General features: G+C 38.8%; 1 pseudogene across 5 annotated transcripts; it reads right to left on the reverse strand.

The window, feature by feature from the left end:
* Positions 1-1305: 1305 nt before the first annotated feature.
* LOC149138353 (pentatricopeptide repeat-containing protein At1g20230 pseudogene) lies at positions 1306-15629 on the reverse strand (annotated as a pseudogene). Of its 5 annotated transcripts, XR_016264017.1 has the most exons (5): positions 15302-15629; positions 12531-15181; positions 12454-12464; positions 1870-2144; positions 1306-1757 (listed from the first exon to the last, which is right to left on the reverse strand). The product of XR_016264017.1 is annotated as a pentatricopeptide repeat-containing protein At1g20230 pseudogene, transcript variant X2 (transcript). The 5 variants fall into 5 exon arrangements; XR_016264016.1 differs by having other exon boundaries at positions 12454-15181; XR_016264020.1 differs by lacking the exon at positions 15302-15629 and having other exon boundaries at positions 12454-14506; positions 14895-15034.
* Positions 15630-15969: the final 340 nt, after the last annotated feature.

Genomic DNA, 15969 nt, shown 5'->3' on the forward strand with positions numbered 1-15969 from the left:
AATATAAGAAAAAGAATTGATTATAAGTTTTCCTCTTTGTGGGGTTTTTCCCTGGTCTCCGACCAAAATCTTGGTATCTCTATTGTGTATGCTTTTTGTTGTTGTTGTTCCTTATTGTTCTGCTGCATTGTTGATGGTGCCCTTGCCGTTGAAGCATTGTGGTATTAAAAATACATGCATGATATTTATTTCCTTGGACTAATGGGTGGCCTTGGGTTGAAAGGAAGGGAAATATTACTACTGTAATCTAATATTTCAGATCAACTCTAAGGCTGAATGTTCAAAAAAAATAGATCTGTGAAACCTGAAAGTTAGGTGAAATTTCAGAAATTGTAATAATTGCCCAACTCTTGAAATTTCTACAAATCTACAGCTCTCACATGCAATTGAAATGGCTGCAATATATTTTCAGCAATTTTATTTTATAACAACACCAATGTACAATAATTACACAACTCTTGAAATTTCAACAAGTCAACAGCTCTCACATGCAATTGAAATAGCTGCACTATATTTTCAGAAATTTTATTTTATAACACCACCGACGTACAATAATTACACACCAAAAGTTGTCACAACGAAAGATAATAAGCAGACACAAATATTAAAATTCACTTTAACTAGTAGTATTGCCTCTCTGTGAAATAATGATAATAATCGTCCTAATTAAAATGAGACTATTCCAACCCACAGGGCATAGAATAGACTGTGACAGGGTGTTTCTATTAAGACACTCCATGGTGTAAAGGTCTCCAGTTCGAATCCATGGGAAAAATCCAACCATGCCAAGGGCAGGTGTGGCCCAGGCCGAGTGTCATCCCCAAGTGATTTTGACGGCTTAGATGCCCCTGGGTCATGGCTACTCAAGCCACAAGTTATTTGTGCAGTCATCTCAGTGCTCACATAAACTAGCAAACCAAAAAAAATGAGACTATTCCTGTGGAGCTTAGCTGATATGACCATAACAGAACTCTACAATTCATAGTATCTGAAATACCTGTATGTGTGCATAAAGTGCCAATTTTGCACTCAAAGTCAGGTATACTCCTGTGAAGATTATCAGCTCAAAATTTTCTGTAGAAATTGTAAGTTGAGGCTAATAACAACTTGAAAGGTTCCAAAACATTTCCTATAACATTAAAACTTAAAAACCATGAGGTAGTAAGAAAGCCAAACTCTCAGTATATTGCAATGCCAATTAGCTGAAGACCAGTTTTCAGGGCGTGATAAGGCTTTCACAGTTTCCACCGTTCCTCAAATTTAACATTACATAAAGCTTGAGGACCAAAACCAGCATTGTCTTGATTCTGCAGAAATTTTATATTCATAGATAAGGCATAGGCAACAAAACCATCATTCCATTTACACCATTTTTAGCTCTTGCTCTGCAATTACATTAAACAGTACTATAACAGAGATGCAGCATGTTGAAATATTAAAATGATTCATGTAACGCATTATCCATGCAGAGTTCAGTATCAACCCAACAACATAAAGCAACTAAATCATCTAGAGTTCCACTGAGCTAAAACCTTTCAAGGACACAAACTAAGTTGCCATAGTCCAAATCTGGGAATGATTTGGAAATTGTAAAACCACCAAATTCCCTAGATGTGTTTAGCCCTTGAACTAAGATAAATTTCCATTAGAGGAAAAACGACCACCAACTGAGAAATGTCATCAAGCCAAATCACCAAGCTCCCAAAGACCTTATTGAACAGTCCATAATCCATGCATAACGTGGAGAGCAAAACTCCCTACAAGGCAATGAAGCAGTTGAATAAATTCAAGGAGAAAAATAAAATGAAGAATTGAAATGCTTTCCTGCAGTAAGGAGTTCGTAATATTACTTTCTAACTCAAGACTTACTAGTAGATCACCAATGAGGATGTTATGAACTATAAGTACATAAGCAAATTGCCTGGCCCCAAAAGCAAACTCCAACAGTCCATCGCCTTCTAAATGCCCCTTAAAGATGCCATGATTCTGTCTGATTTGATTATGCACCAAAATTTAATATCACCAAACCAGCTGGCCCTCAGTGTGTAGTCAAACGGTCCATTACCCATGCTAAACATGGTTGTTAAAGCTCCCACAAGGGAATCAAGCAGTTAAACCAATGCTTGGCATGGTTCGTAATGCTCCTACAACACAATGAAGCAGTTAAAATTTAAATACAGCCAACAATGTACAAAATTATACCATTACATCTACGCTCCCAGGCAAGAGGGAGCTCTTGTTATTATTTTGAAATCGACATTAGAAAAATGCAGTAAATTTAGCTAGTTTCAATCAACCCCATACATGTAATCATGTTATCATAAAGTTAAATTTTACGTTGCCGTCTTGCCACTTGACTTTGCTGGTGTAACTAACAAAAAACAACCATACAGACAAGGTGTTAACTTTTTCTTTGTAAAATGAAACGGGACATCCACAATTTGTTCACGGCTTGGTGAAGGATAAATTTTTCTCTTATTTTTGTTTTAGCATTTGCTACATCATTTGACACTTTTGGCTTCACCGGCATTTGCAAGAGTATTTCTTTATAGAAAATAATATCATAGATTTGTCACCAGGATGATTTTAACATGTATAAGTTAAAGGTTTTTTTCCCTATCAAGTATTAGAGAAAGAATGTTTTCACCATGATGTATAAGCAAACTTTGAAATATTTGTATTTTGAAGCTTCTATGGACCATAAAATCATAGGCACAACTTGATGAGAAATCGACAGCACAAGATATAGAAGACAATTGCGCAAAAGTCCAACACAAGTTGCTTCAGCCTGTTGGACACTTCATGTCGATACGTAATATGTCATTGCCATTGATCCACAAATTTCTGTTTAAGAGTTAAGAACCAATTTGGCTGTTAAAATAAGAGCAAATAGATTTCGTAATGACAATCTGAGTTATCAGGGTTGAAATCTTTACTGAGAAGCTTGGTATCCAATATTATCATGCTGAAAAATATCACCCTCTGAAATAGCTGGCAAATGGATTGCTCAATATAAATATGGATTGCTATAGCTAGCAAATAGCTTGGAATGCCTAATTCTGAAGATTGACACAAAAAGGTGGAATTCACCCTGAAATACCCCAGGTTGTTGCACTAAGAGGTGCTCTACAACCTAGTATGAGGGAGATGTTGTTCCATAAAGTTACATTTAAAAATAATAAAATAATACTTAAATTAACAAATTAAAAAATAGTAAAAAAAAAAAAAAAATCAATGTCAGCCATAAATAAAATTCTTCAATTTCCAACATAAGTTTAGATCAACTCCATATAGAGAGATAAAGTAATTGAAAGCAAAAAAAAGTAATTTAATTTTTAGTATGAGGGAGATATGCTAAGAAACCGGATTCGTACTCCCCCCGTGTCCTTAATCCCACGTGTCAGACACAATTATCGAGGGACATGTGTCTGATTTGTGGCTCCAGCGTGTCCTGGCACGTGGGATTCGTTGGGCACGCGAATCAGACTCACCCAGCCAGAGTGTCCCGATTTCGGGACAGTTTCCCTCTGAAAAGTGTGTCGGGCAGCCTTAAAATCCCGATTTGGGCCCATTTCTCACTCATTCTTGAGTGTCTTTCTTGTTGTGGGTGTGTGGGAGCAACTAGCAAAGGGTTTGGGAGCGTTTTGGTGGTGATTCAAGCAATTGGTAAGTGCATTTTGCTTCTACTTTTTTTCCATTTTTGCTACAGCAGTTTTCCTGTCCATTTTTTTTACATGTTTGTGCATTTTTTCTTTATTTTTTCACAGCATTCATGGTCCAATCAAGGGCAGCAGGGAAGGGGCAACAAAGGAAGGGGAAGAATCTCCCCATTGGTGATGCCCCTTTTGTTCCAGTTTCATCAAGGTCTGCAAGTGTTCCCTCTGTTGGAAGTGGGGCTGCAACAGCGACTTCAAATGTTGAGGACTGAATAAATTTAGAGAGACAGCGGGCTCCAGAAAGCAAATTGAAATATCCCTTGTGGAAGTATGTCACAAGAGATCAAGGGCTAGGCAGCAAGTTGAAGGGAGGAGGCAATGTTTCTTGGACATGCAACTATTGCAACAATCATTTCAAGAGCACTTATTTCCATGTGAAAGCTCATTTGTTGGGCTTACCAAGTTGTGGAATTGGAGCATGTGCAAATGTGTCTGTAGCTAAGAGGAAAGAAATGGAAAAAGAGGCCAATGTTGGTGTGGCAAAAGTGGTTGCATCATTTAAAAAGTACAAGAATGAAGATCCCCTTCCATTCTTGAAAAAAAGCAGCAGCAAATTTCCATTTGAGAGTTTTGGTGGGGGTGTAGGTCAAGCAACAAAAAGAAAGGCAGTGGCACTTGGTCCAATGGACAAGATTGTTCCGAAAGAGACATGGGAAGAGCTTGATATCACCATTGCCTTATTTTTTATCCGAACTTCATATCCTTTAATGTTGCACGCTCACCTTTATTTCTTGAGATGTGTCGAGCTCTAACTCAAGGGGCTCCATCAAGGTATGTGCCTCCTGGGTCAGAAAATCTTAGAACCACATTGTTGACTAAGGCAAAGAAAGAGGTGGAAAAAATGCTTGAGCCTATCAAATCAACATGGCCAACCTCTGGGTTTAGTATTGTTTATGATTGATGGATAGATCCAGCACGCCACCCACTCATCAACTTCATGGTGTCTTCCTTGACTGGACTAGTTTTCTTGAAATCAATGGATGCACTTAGACAATACAAGGATGCACAATATATTGGTGAGTTGTTCATTAAAGTTATTGAAGATGTCGGTGTTGATTCTTATGTGCAAATCATTACAGATAATGCACCTGTTTGCAAGGTTGTTGGCATGATTGTGGAAGCTAAATATCCACAAGTATTTTGGACACCTTGCATTGTCCACTCCTTAAATTTATCACTTAAAACTATTGCTTCTAATGTGTCTTGGATTGGAAGTGTTATTGAAGATGCATGACAATCCGCAACTTTGTACAAAAGCATATAAATGCCCTTACAATCTACAAGAAGTACACCCATCTATCATTGTTGAAGATTGCAAATATATGGCTTACCTCTTCATTCATCATGTTGAAGAGGTTGAGGGAGGCCAATACCACTCTTGGGACCATGGTTATTTCAGAGTTTTGGTCTTTTTGGAGAAAGACAGATCAAATAGCCTCAAAAAGAGTCAAAGACACAGTGTTAGATGATGCTTGGCGGGAGAGCGTAGATCTCACTATTAAGATTATACACCCTATCATTGCTTTGCTATGATTTGCAGATATAGACCAACCCATCCTAGGAGAGTTTATGAGAGATGGGATTCCATGATTGAGTCCGTGAGGACCATTATTTTACAGGGTAAGTGCCCTGAGTATGAGACATCATCAAAGGCCTTCTTCACCACCATACAAGATATTCTTGTCAGTAGATGGGACAATAATTGCACACCTTTGCATTGTTTGGCTCACTCATTGAACCCAAAATACTACAGTTATGAGTGGTTAAATGGTGGACCTTCCCGCAAATTCCCTCCTCACATGGATGGTGAAATTTCACAGGGGAGGAAGGATGCATTGAGGCAGGTATTTCAAGACAGAGCATCCCTTGATGAGGTGGGGGATGCCTTGGCAGATTTTTCCACTAGCACTGGACAATATGCAGCCTATGATGTGATTGGAGACAAGGGGGCTAAGAAGCCCTATTCTTGGTGGGAAACTCATGGAGCAACAAACCCTCCTCTACAGTAGTTAGCCATGAGGCTCCTCTCTCAGGTGACTTCATCCTCTTGTTGCAAGAGGAATTGGAGCACATATGGGAATTTGTATAGTGTCAAGAAGAGCAGGCTTGAGTAGTCCAAGGCAAAGACAATGGTGCATGTGCACACTAACCTTCGTCTTATTTACAGGCAGAGGAATGAGTGGTTGAAGGGAAAGACAAAGATGTGGGATGTTTTTCTTGATGATATGGGTTTGGACAGCAATGTTGAGTTGGCATTGGCCAACTTTGATCTTAATGAGCCAGTGCTAGAGCTTGTCACTTTTGATGATGGTGATACTCTTGAGGGGTCATCCTCCACACTAGTGGATGCAGAGATTACATTGGATACAAAAGAGGAGGATGCAGCAGAGGAAAGCAATGGTGACTGTTACCGCTCAAACTAGCAGGGCTCTTAGGAGGGGATCCTATAGAGGACTACTAGGTCAAGGGCAACAATGGAGCAATAACCCATTGTCACCTCAGCTAAAGTTCCCTACACTTTATGGACTTTCACCGATGGGAGGAGACTCAGTATAAAGGGGAATCACTAGACGAATGGAACAATAAGAGGGCAAGGAGTGATTCCTAAGGCCTATTCACAAGAGAGACTCAATTATATGGCTTTCTTGCTCGGGAAGCAAGGTGATATGCTCTCTAGGAAGGGCTAAGAGGATTCTCAAGGCTAGGGTTTGGGAATATATCTAGCAAAGATGATTCCTAGGCCTAGAAATCCTTATGGAGAATTGGTCTTTGTGTGATCTTTGTGGAATTGGCGTCAATAGGTTGTGAGACCAAGCAGACCCAAAATTAGGTCAAGGGTATGGAGTTGATAACTCAATGAGGACTTTGACCTAATTACGGAAAAGAAGAGGAACAAAGGACAAATTTTTCGAGGTTTGAATTCAATGATCCTAATGAGGACACTAGCTAAGGGAAAACTAGGGCAAGAGATGGTCCTTAAGCTAGAGCTTGCTATATCTCGAGATTCCACTGTCGGATTTGCGTCAAATTTGGAGGGCCTCTAGAGCAAACCTCAGCACATTTGTGGACCAAAAATCAAAGTGTTTGGATGGCTAGATTGTGAGATAATTGATGCCCTAGATAACCTATGTAGGCTAGGCCTAGAAAAAGAGGGAGGTGAAAAGAATAAGCGTTGAAAATGATCACCAATGGAGGATTAGTGCCTTGTCCTTTGGAATAGATGGAGTCAACGAGAATTTATGGTTTGGGAAGAATTCACACAATCAAGGAAGCCTTCAACAACTTCGCATGAAAATTAGAGCATGAGAACAGCTGCTACAAGGAATTTATACTTCGATTTGCAATAAATGATGACTTATTGAGATTTATTTAACATAAATTATCTCTAGGAACATTCATCCAATTATAAGAAGAAATTTCGGCATAAATCACATTCAGAAAATCATTGTCGACGCGTTTCGAACCAACCAGTGTGGTTCATCGTCAGGACATGATGCAATGCTATAAAGAACAAAAATTCACAAAATTTCATATAGAGCAACAGTAAATCTCAGACTTTTATAGCGAAAATCCCAACAATATCCATGTGACAAAAGTAAATGACAAGAATAAGCATTAAAATAATACTTATATGTACAAAAGAGTATATCCAATCATCAAATTATGCCAATAATGAAGCTCCAAGACAAGAGAGAGATATCCAAACATCAAAATTCATCCATAACATCCAAACTCGTCCTCCAAAAGGAATAGTGAAAATTTCACAAGAGCAAATAATCCAATCCAAGTGATGATCATGAAAATGAATCATCTCACTTCTATTTATACACTCTCTAATGAATTCGATTTAGCTAAATTGGCCTAATTGAGCCCCTAAAATAAAATAATGTGCATAATAACAATACTTTTGGTGACAAGCCCACCAAATAGCTCAATAATGTAAAGATAAGCCTTTAAAGAGGGTTGAATGATCAACAAAGTGAGTTGTTGGGCCTTTGAGAAGGCCTAATGAAGTCCAAGGGGTGCCATGATGTAGAAATGGGCTCCAAACATAATGGACAAGGGGTTAGCCCCTTGTTTTCAACCCCTTGTTTTCCAAACAAGAATCGATGGTGCTCCCAAGTAGGTGTGGGGGAACGAGGACATCCTCATGGGTCTCCAAATGGATCGGATATGCCTGTAGACCATTTGTAAGGGCTGGAGTAATGACATAAGCCCTCCCTCTGCAATGGGAGGCATCCTGAAACATCTGTCAGGTGTATGGTGCAACTGTGGAGTCGGCTGGGCATGGTGAACCAAGTGCATCATCCTCAAGCCAAAGGTGGAACACAAGCAATCGATGAGTGTTGTTGGGGATCCATGAAGTAATATTTGCTATGGTGGAGGCCCATGGCTCTCAATGCTCACCCTACAAGTGCCAAATTATGTGGCCCTCTAGAAGGCTAGGACCTCGTATAGGGAGACCAAGCCCCAAATGAAGACTCATCTGCAATCTTGCATAAGATCCAATGCGTCCCCTTGCCCTCCAATACAACAAGTCATTAGAATAATCAAGTAATAAAGCTTACAAGTCATGGGATCAATGGGGCACTTCATGGTGGCATGCCCTTCTGTAGTGGGATTTGGCATGTACAAGTGTCTCCAAGCTCAATAGAGGGTTAACCAAGGACCCTATTAGGTGGTTTCAACCTTTAAAGGGGGTCATATGTCCATGGTACATCCCTCAAGTGGTAGGTGTCAAATGATATAATAATGGAATGGAGTGGGGATCAGGGGAATCATCCAGACCACATGTCAAAGTGCAAGGGCAACTATAATAAGGAAAGCCCATGCCTGAGTATATGAATGTAAGAGGGAGCAAATCGTGGTACATGAGTTACCCCAACCTTTGTTTTTCCACCCTTCTCCATATGTCTTTTGCCTTTGATTGATTTTTCTTCATAACTGCTTGGGGTTCCAGGGGATGGAGAGCATGATGCCTAATATGTAGCAATGGATACCCCCTTGAGATGGAGCAATTCATTGCCCACCAAGGGTTGGGACAATCATGGGTTCCTTAATGATGGAGAAGGCTCATCTAGGGCCCATAGGAACCAGGGTGATGACCATGGATAAGGGGTAGAGCTCATGTTTGGCTTTTGCCCATGTGTTAATTTTGTGTGTCCTAACCATCTTTTGCATTTTGTGGTACATTTCCTATTGAGAGTGGCCAAATTATGCTTTTTATTTTCTTTTTAGCTGCATCAACCTCAGGGGCATCATTCCAGGCCCAGCCTAAGGTGTGGACAAGGGGAGAGGGAGGTTAACCCTATGTGGACACATGTGGACCCGGATGCGAAAAGAGATGAATGGGGCTAAAATGAGTGGAAGGGGAATAATGTAGGTGGTATCGGGAAGCGGGACCACGCAACCAAAATCGAGATTTCCCATGTAGTGCCATCCCTAAAGCTAATGGTCAATAAAGGAGATCCCTCGGAACTAGGATACAAGGGTAACCACGAAATCGGGCAGTGGATACAAAAATAACCCATTCTTTCCGCCAAATCCCCCCACCAATCCATGTCCAAAAGTGCCCATGAAAAGTAAGCAAGATTACCTAACCAAATCAATGAAAAGTCATACCTTTGGGGTTGGAAGGCCCACCTTCAAACATACATTCATAACAGATGGGCGAGGGACCACATGGCTAGCTCAGGTGGCGAAGAAAATGGCACATCGAGCTATCTGGGGGCTACAAGGGGTTGTTGGCTGCTGGCTGAGGACCATCTAGGAGAAAAAATTTCTCTAATGTATACCAATGTTTTAAAAATCGGCCGGTTTAAACCAGTAACTGGTCAAACCGGCCAGTTAGTAAGCCCACCGGGTCAAACCAGCTTAAAAACTCGATTTACCTCCTCATTTCACCTTTTTTTGCCCTAACCGGCCAATTTGTGGTCAAACCAGCCAGTTTTGTCCTAAATCGGTCGGTTTATTGCCAAGGCAACTATAACCCCCACAAAATGCATTTTTGTGAGTTTTGAAGCTGGTTTGAGGGAAATTTGGGGTTGTTTTCCTCCAAAAATAGTCCCTCCAAGAAAAAAATGCCTACCCTCTTAGTTTCCTGACACATCTCAACCCTAACAATGTTGGCAATTAATGGTAATATTAAATTCTTAAAGTAAAAGTGACATTTCCTTTAATTTTCATTTTCATCATTTTACTTAAATTTTAAAATTACCATGAAATGACTCAAGATGTTTGAGAGTGGTTTCGACCTCATTGGATTTCATATGGAGAAACTAGAATTTTAGATTTCACTCAAAATTCAGCAGACTTAACGGTTTTCAGGATTTCATGGTTTGGGGATTTGCAATGTTTCCATTGTTGAACTCCTCTACCATGGCCTTAACAAGAATGCACCCTTCACTCAAAGGAAAACAACTAGTTAGGTATGCTAATCTTTTTCTACCACATTGTAAGGTTGAGGAGATGAACCCTTCACTCAAACCAAAATCATTGGTTAGGCATCTTAAACCTTTTCAATTTCTATCATGTTATAAGGTTGAGCAATCCAAGTCTGAAGACTTTGCGCTAGATGATGTTCATGTATCTCTTGTTGATGATGTTTATGTATTTCTAGTAGCGTTGAATCAATGATGAGTTTCATGAGTGACCATGTTTATCAGTGATTTGTAGTTTTGATGTCTTTTTTTGCTACTACTACTAAAGTTGTAGAGGAGTTTTAGGAGTCCTCAAACTTGGAGGCATATTATTTATGTAGCTCATGTTGATGATCTCTTGTCTAGTAGTGGTGATGAGTTTGATCATGATGAGGAGTGATCATGTTGTTGATCACTGATATGTAGACTTGTAGTAGTTCAATGACCCCATAGCTTAGAGCATTGTTTTTGGACTCTAGAGGCCATTTAGAGCCTCATTGATTATGTATTTTGTTGTGGATATGTATTGCACTCAATGCCATTTTGATATATTCACCTTTACATGGTATATAGATGAGCAAACCTTGCATATTTTGTTTCTATTGGCTTGGAATCATGGTTTTAAATCTTAAAAATAGTTTTTTTTCCATTAAAAATTAATTATTTAATGTATTTTTTTAAACTGGTTCGTTTAGACCTGACCAGTCCCGGTTCGACCGGTTCCGGTTCGAAACCCGGTTCATTAGGTGGACTGGTCCGGTCACCGGTTCCGGTTTTTAAAACATTGATGTATACTACCCACAGGTGGTGGGTAACAGTGACCATGACAGTGATGCTGATTTTGATGATGATGATTGATGAGCTACCTATTACCTTGTAGCTGTTTTGTATTTGTTAATTCTATTTTCCATTGACATTGCTACTACCTATGTAACACATTTTAATTTTGATGACTTAATCTATGTCTAAATTTGTATCATGAATGAGAATTTGTGTAATATGAAATCATTGAAATATCTATTTAGTATTAATTTTTAATATATATATATATATATATATATATATATATATATATATATATATTATTTTATTAAAATCTATAATACATAGTGTGTCCTACCTGTCCTATTCTGGGGAGTCTGCGTGCCCCATGTCAGACACTCGAATTTGCGTGTCCTAAATGTCCCGTGTCCCCATGTCAGGTGATTTACAAGATATGTAATTATTTCACTATTTAATACAGAGTTATAGCATGTAAAAATAATATTATTGATATTATATGATGTGTAATTCATATTATGTTCAATTGATAATGTAATATTTAAAAATATATATATTAATAACAAAAATTAGTGTCAACCATAAATAAAACATATCAATGTCCATATAAATAACATAATTTTATACAGATAAATATTAATTAATTTAAATTCAAAAAATTCTTATATTTTCACTTTCCATTGTGAACGAGATGTGTAATTTATTCCACAAAAATATTAATAACAAAAAAAGGTTTAATGTATGTCCTAAATCAAATATTTAAATATGCATGTTGGGTAAAAGATTTCAACATCAAATATATAGAGAGGAAGGGTGTGAAAGAACAAGAGAGTTCTTATTCCATTAATAGATTTTGTTTAATTCAATATATAAGACTTGTTTAATATAAGACTTTCAATGTTTAATATGGAGATGACATATAACAAATGTCAAATATATATATATAAAGACAGAGATTATATCCTATGGATATATGTTTTCTACTTTCATTGAACATGGAGAGTGTGAATCATAGATAAAACATTTCAGTGTCAGCTATGTATATATTATATAAAACTAGTGAAAATAAAAAAATTCTTTTAGTTAAAACATTTTATTAGTGGCTTGCTCAAAACCAGCATAGATCCATCCTACCTCTAGATCTACCAAGAGCTGAGAGGAATCAAAGCTCCCGAAAGTGCAAACCTTTCCTCAAGTTTTGCACTGAATAAAGAAGTTTTCATCTTGAGAAATTTGATCCTTCTCGGCGCTTGGTATATCTAGAGTTAAGATGGATCTATGATAGTTATTTAACAACTAGGTGCATTTAATAATGATTTGTTGAGAATAAATAGATTTAATATGTTGGAAAGCTTACTAGACAGAAGACAAACTAATTAAAAAATAGACAGAAGACAAACTAATTAAAAAATATATAGTAGGAAAATTAGTTAAAACATTCAATGAAATTAGATTTACATATCAATCTGATTGACCACCAGGTTTGCAATTTTGCATCTAATAACAACTTAGCACATTCTACATCATATGAGCAGTACCTGGTCCAACACTTTCATGAAAGCCTGCTAACGACATGAGAAAACTTTGCTTCCGTCTGAGGATCTCGGAATAAAACCTTTCATGAAAGCCTGCTAACGACATGAGAAAACTTTGCTTCCGTCTGAGGACCTCGGAATAAAACCTTAATACAAGGACTCATTTCAACTTTGAATCTTGAAGCCTGACTATCATTTTTGATATTTAATACTGCCATGTATCAGAAAGAAAGCAGACTTCAATTCAAAGACGCATTTGGTAAATCAGAATCCAAACCCTCATCAGTTCCCCTGTGTTTCTTTTTTTTATCCTGGGCATTCAATGTTGTTAGAAAAGCTTTGTTTGTTTTTTCATTGCAAATATCATTACCAGTAATCACCACAGGAACATAATCCATCTTTGAAATGATGGAAACGGTTTGCATCCCTGACAGTAATTTCTCGCCCAACAATCTTTGAGATGACTTTGGTGGCACTATGACAGTCACCACATACACGAAGGTTCTTTATGATTCTCAGAGGTGTCCCCGAGCATGTATTTATGAGCCCGAATATAATAGCCAGCTTTTCGCTATGACCACAAAGCATGTATTCTTTCTCCTCGTCCTCAACATCATGTAATACAAAATTTGTATCAGGCACATATCCCTCCTCCTTCATCTGTGCAGCTAAATTTTCTAAGGTTGCATAAATTGCTTCCGATTGAGGTTGTGATCTATCCCCCACACGGAATGCATATACCTTATTCTTGATCTCTATCCAGGCACATCCAGGGTTCTTTTGCAACCCCTGCTCTCTCATCGTTTTTCTCACCTTTGCTACATCATCCCACCGACCAGCTGCACTGTACATGTTTGACATCAGCACATAATATCCAGCAGTTTCAGGCTTCAAGTTGAAAAGACATTCTGCCACACGTTCTCCAATCCCGATATTGGAATGAATTCGGCATGCACCAAGCATAGTACCCCACACAGCAGCACTGGGTTCAAGAGGCATATTCTTAATGAATTCCTCTGCTTCATCTAGGCACCCAGCCCGACCAAGTAGATCAACCATGCATGCATAGTGTTCCATTCTTGGAGTGATGCCATAATCTTTTCTCATTGCATGGAAGTATTGCCAACCTTCAGCTACCAGCCCAGAATGGCTACATGCAGACAGAAGAGCAACAAATAATATGTGATCTGGTTTCATACCAGAGTGCTGCATTTGAGAAAATAGTGCAACAGCTTGCTCACCATTACCCTGCATCCCATGTCCTGCAATTATGGCGGTCCATGATACAATGTCCTTTGCTGACAATTGATCGAACACGCTCTCTGCAAGTCTAATGTTCCCACATTTGGCATACATGTCTATAAGGGCATTACCCAATACAATATGTGACTCTAATCCATTTCTTAGTATGAAGTTATGGATCTCCTTCCCCTGTTGCAACATTGCCAGGCGGGCCATTATCGGGAGAACACTGACAATGGTGACATTGTTGGGCTTCATGCCCGCCAGATGCATTTGCTGAAAGTACCTTAAACCTTCATCATCATGTCCACAGTGGGCATAACCTGCAATCATGGCATTCCATGACACCACCGTTTTATTAGACATTGCACCAAATATATTGCAGGCATCCTCTGTACTTCCACATTTAGCATACATATCAATAAGGGCATTTTCCACAACCTCATTCGATTCAAACCCACTACTTATAGCATAACCATGAATTGCCTTCCCTTGTTGCAGAGCTGTTAGCTGTGCACATGCTGGGAGGATGCTCGCAGCAGTCACTTCATTGGGTTTCACACCTGCCAGCTGCATCTGCCCAAAGAGCTTCAAGGCCTCTTCGCCATTACCATTTTGGGCATACCCTGCCATAACAGCATTCCATGTAACCAGATTTGGTAGAACGCCAGTCAACTGCATCTGACAGAACAACCTCATTGCCTCATCGCAACGCCCATTCTGTGCATACCCTCCTATCATCACATTCCACGAAACCACATCTCTTTCCGATATTTTGTCAAACACTTGGCGTGCATCCTCTAGCCTCCCGCATCTGCCATACATAGCAATGAGGGCGTTTTCAACAAAAATATTACACTCGAATCCACTCGTCTTTATATAATCATGAATCTCCAAACCCTGTTGCAGAATGCCCAATTGGGCACAGGCCCTGAGAATAGGGGGAAACGTATAATTATCAGGCTTCACTCCAGCACTTTGCATTCGGTGGTAAAGCTCAATGGCCTTGTCAAAGTAGTTGTGCATAGCATATCTCCCAATGATGATATTCCATAATAAGACATCTGGTTTGGGTATTTTGTCAAACATTTGGCGTGCATACTCCAAACTTCCACAGTTGCAATACATTGTTACAAGCTTAGTTTGTATTAACATGTTTGTGTCAATTCCAGTTATAATAATGTGGGCATGGAGATTCTTACCTCGTTGGAGAGATTTCGTGTTCTGCAAAAGAGAAGCGTAAGTATACGAGTCCACTGGAATGCTTGCAGCTGCCTCCACTGTATTATCTCTGAGGTTTTCACCGCTGAGCTTCAGTTGGGCTTGTGGGGATAAGGCTTTCAGGCCGCCATGAACGAATCTCGTGCACAAATGCTTTGTCTTCTTACTACGGACTATCATCCTGAGAAAACTTGTCGTTGAAATCAGGAGGCTTGAAGATGCGAGACTTTCTCAATATAGCCTCGACATTCCGTTTGGTATCCATATGCTGCGTATTGAGGGTGTAAGTTTCTTGAATGTCATGTGATGCGTTTCATTGCAATTGCAAATAAGAAAAATCTGTTTTCATTCTGTATTGCATTTCAGCAAATAGTCCATGCAAGCATACCTTGCTCTCTCACAACAAATATAAACATCCCGCGGAGTTCGTTGATGGAACCAGTCACCTAAGTTGCTCTTCATTTGTCACTCTTATAACACAAGAATGAAATCCCGGTGAATTCGTCCATTGGCCAATGGAATTTTTTTGGAAAGTTTAGATACATATTTTTTAAATTGATATTCCATAAGGAATTCATCAAATCAGTGTACAATATCCATTGGAGGTGGCCACTTCATCATAACCCAAGAAACCAACCAGATCATTTCAAAATGTAGGTTATACTAATGTGGTATGGAGTTTCTTTATGATGAAATACCTTGCGCATTTCTGGATTGCTATTACCCTTGTTAGTCCCTGCCTGGGACTAATAGCGATCGATCCATCGTTGACCATACATTAACCGGTTTTTTGACCAAAAAAATTTATCCACTATCAAAGTTTAACCAAAGTTTATTTCTGCAAATATTGGTGTAAGAAATTTATAACCAAAGTTGTGAATTGGAGGTCTTATTGCACGCTTCACGTGCCCCGATGCAAATGAACTATGAACTTTAAAATCTTTCCCTATCTTAATTATTTGATCTATTTGATATTTTCAGTTTACATAACTGTTTACTTTAAAATCTTTTGATCTATTTGATATTTTCAGTTTACATAACTGTTTACTTTAAAAT

The sequence above is a fragment of the Pinus tabuliformis genome, chromosome X (genome assembly GCF_031772625.1).
Source record: "Pinus tabuliformis cultivar Carrire ecotype Pingquan chromosome X, CPIR1, whole genome shotgun sequence".
Lineage (NCBI taxonomy): Eukaryota > Viridiplantae > Streptophyta > Pinopsida > Pinales > Pinaceae > Pinus > Pinus tabuliformis.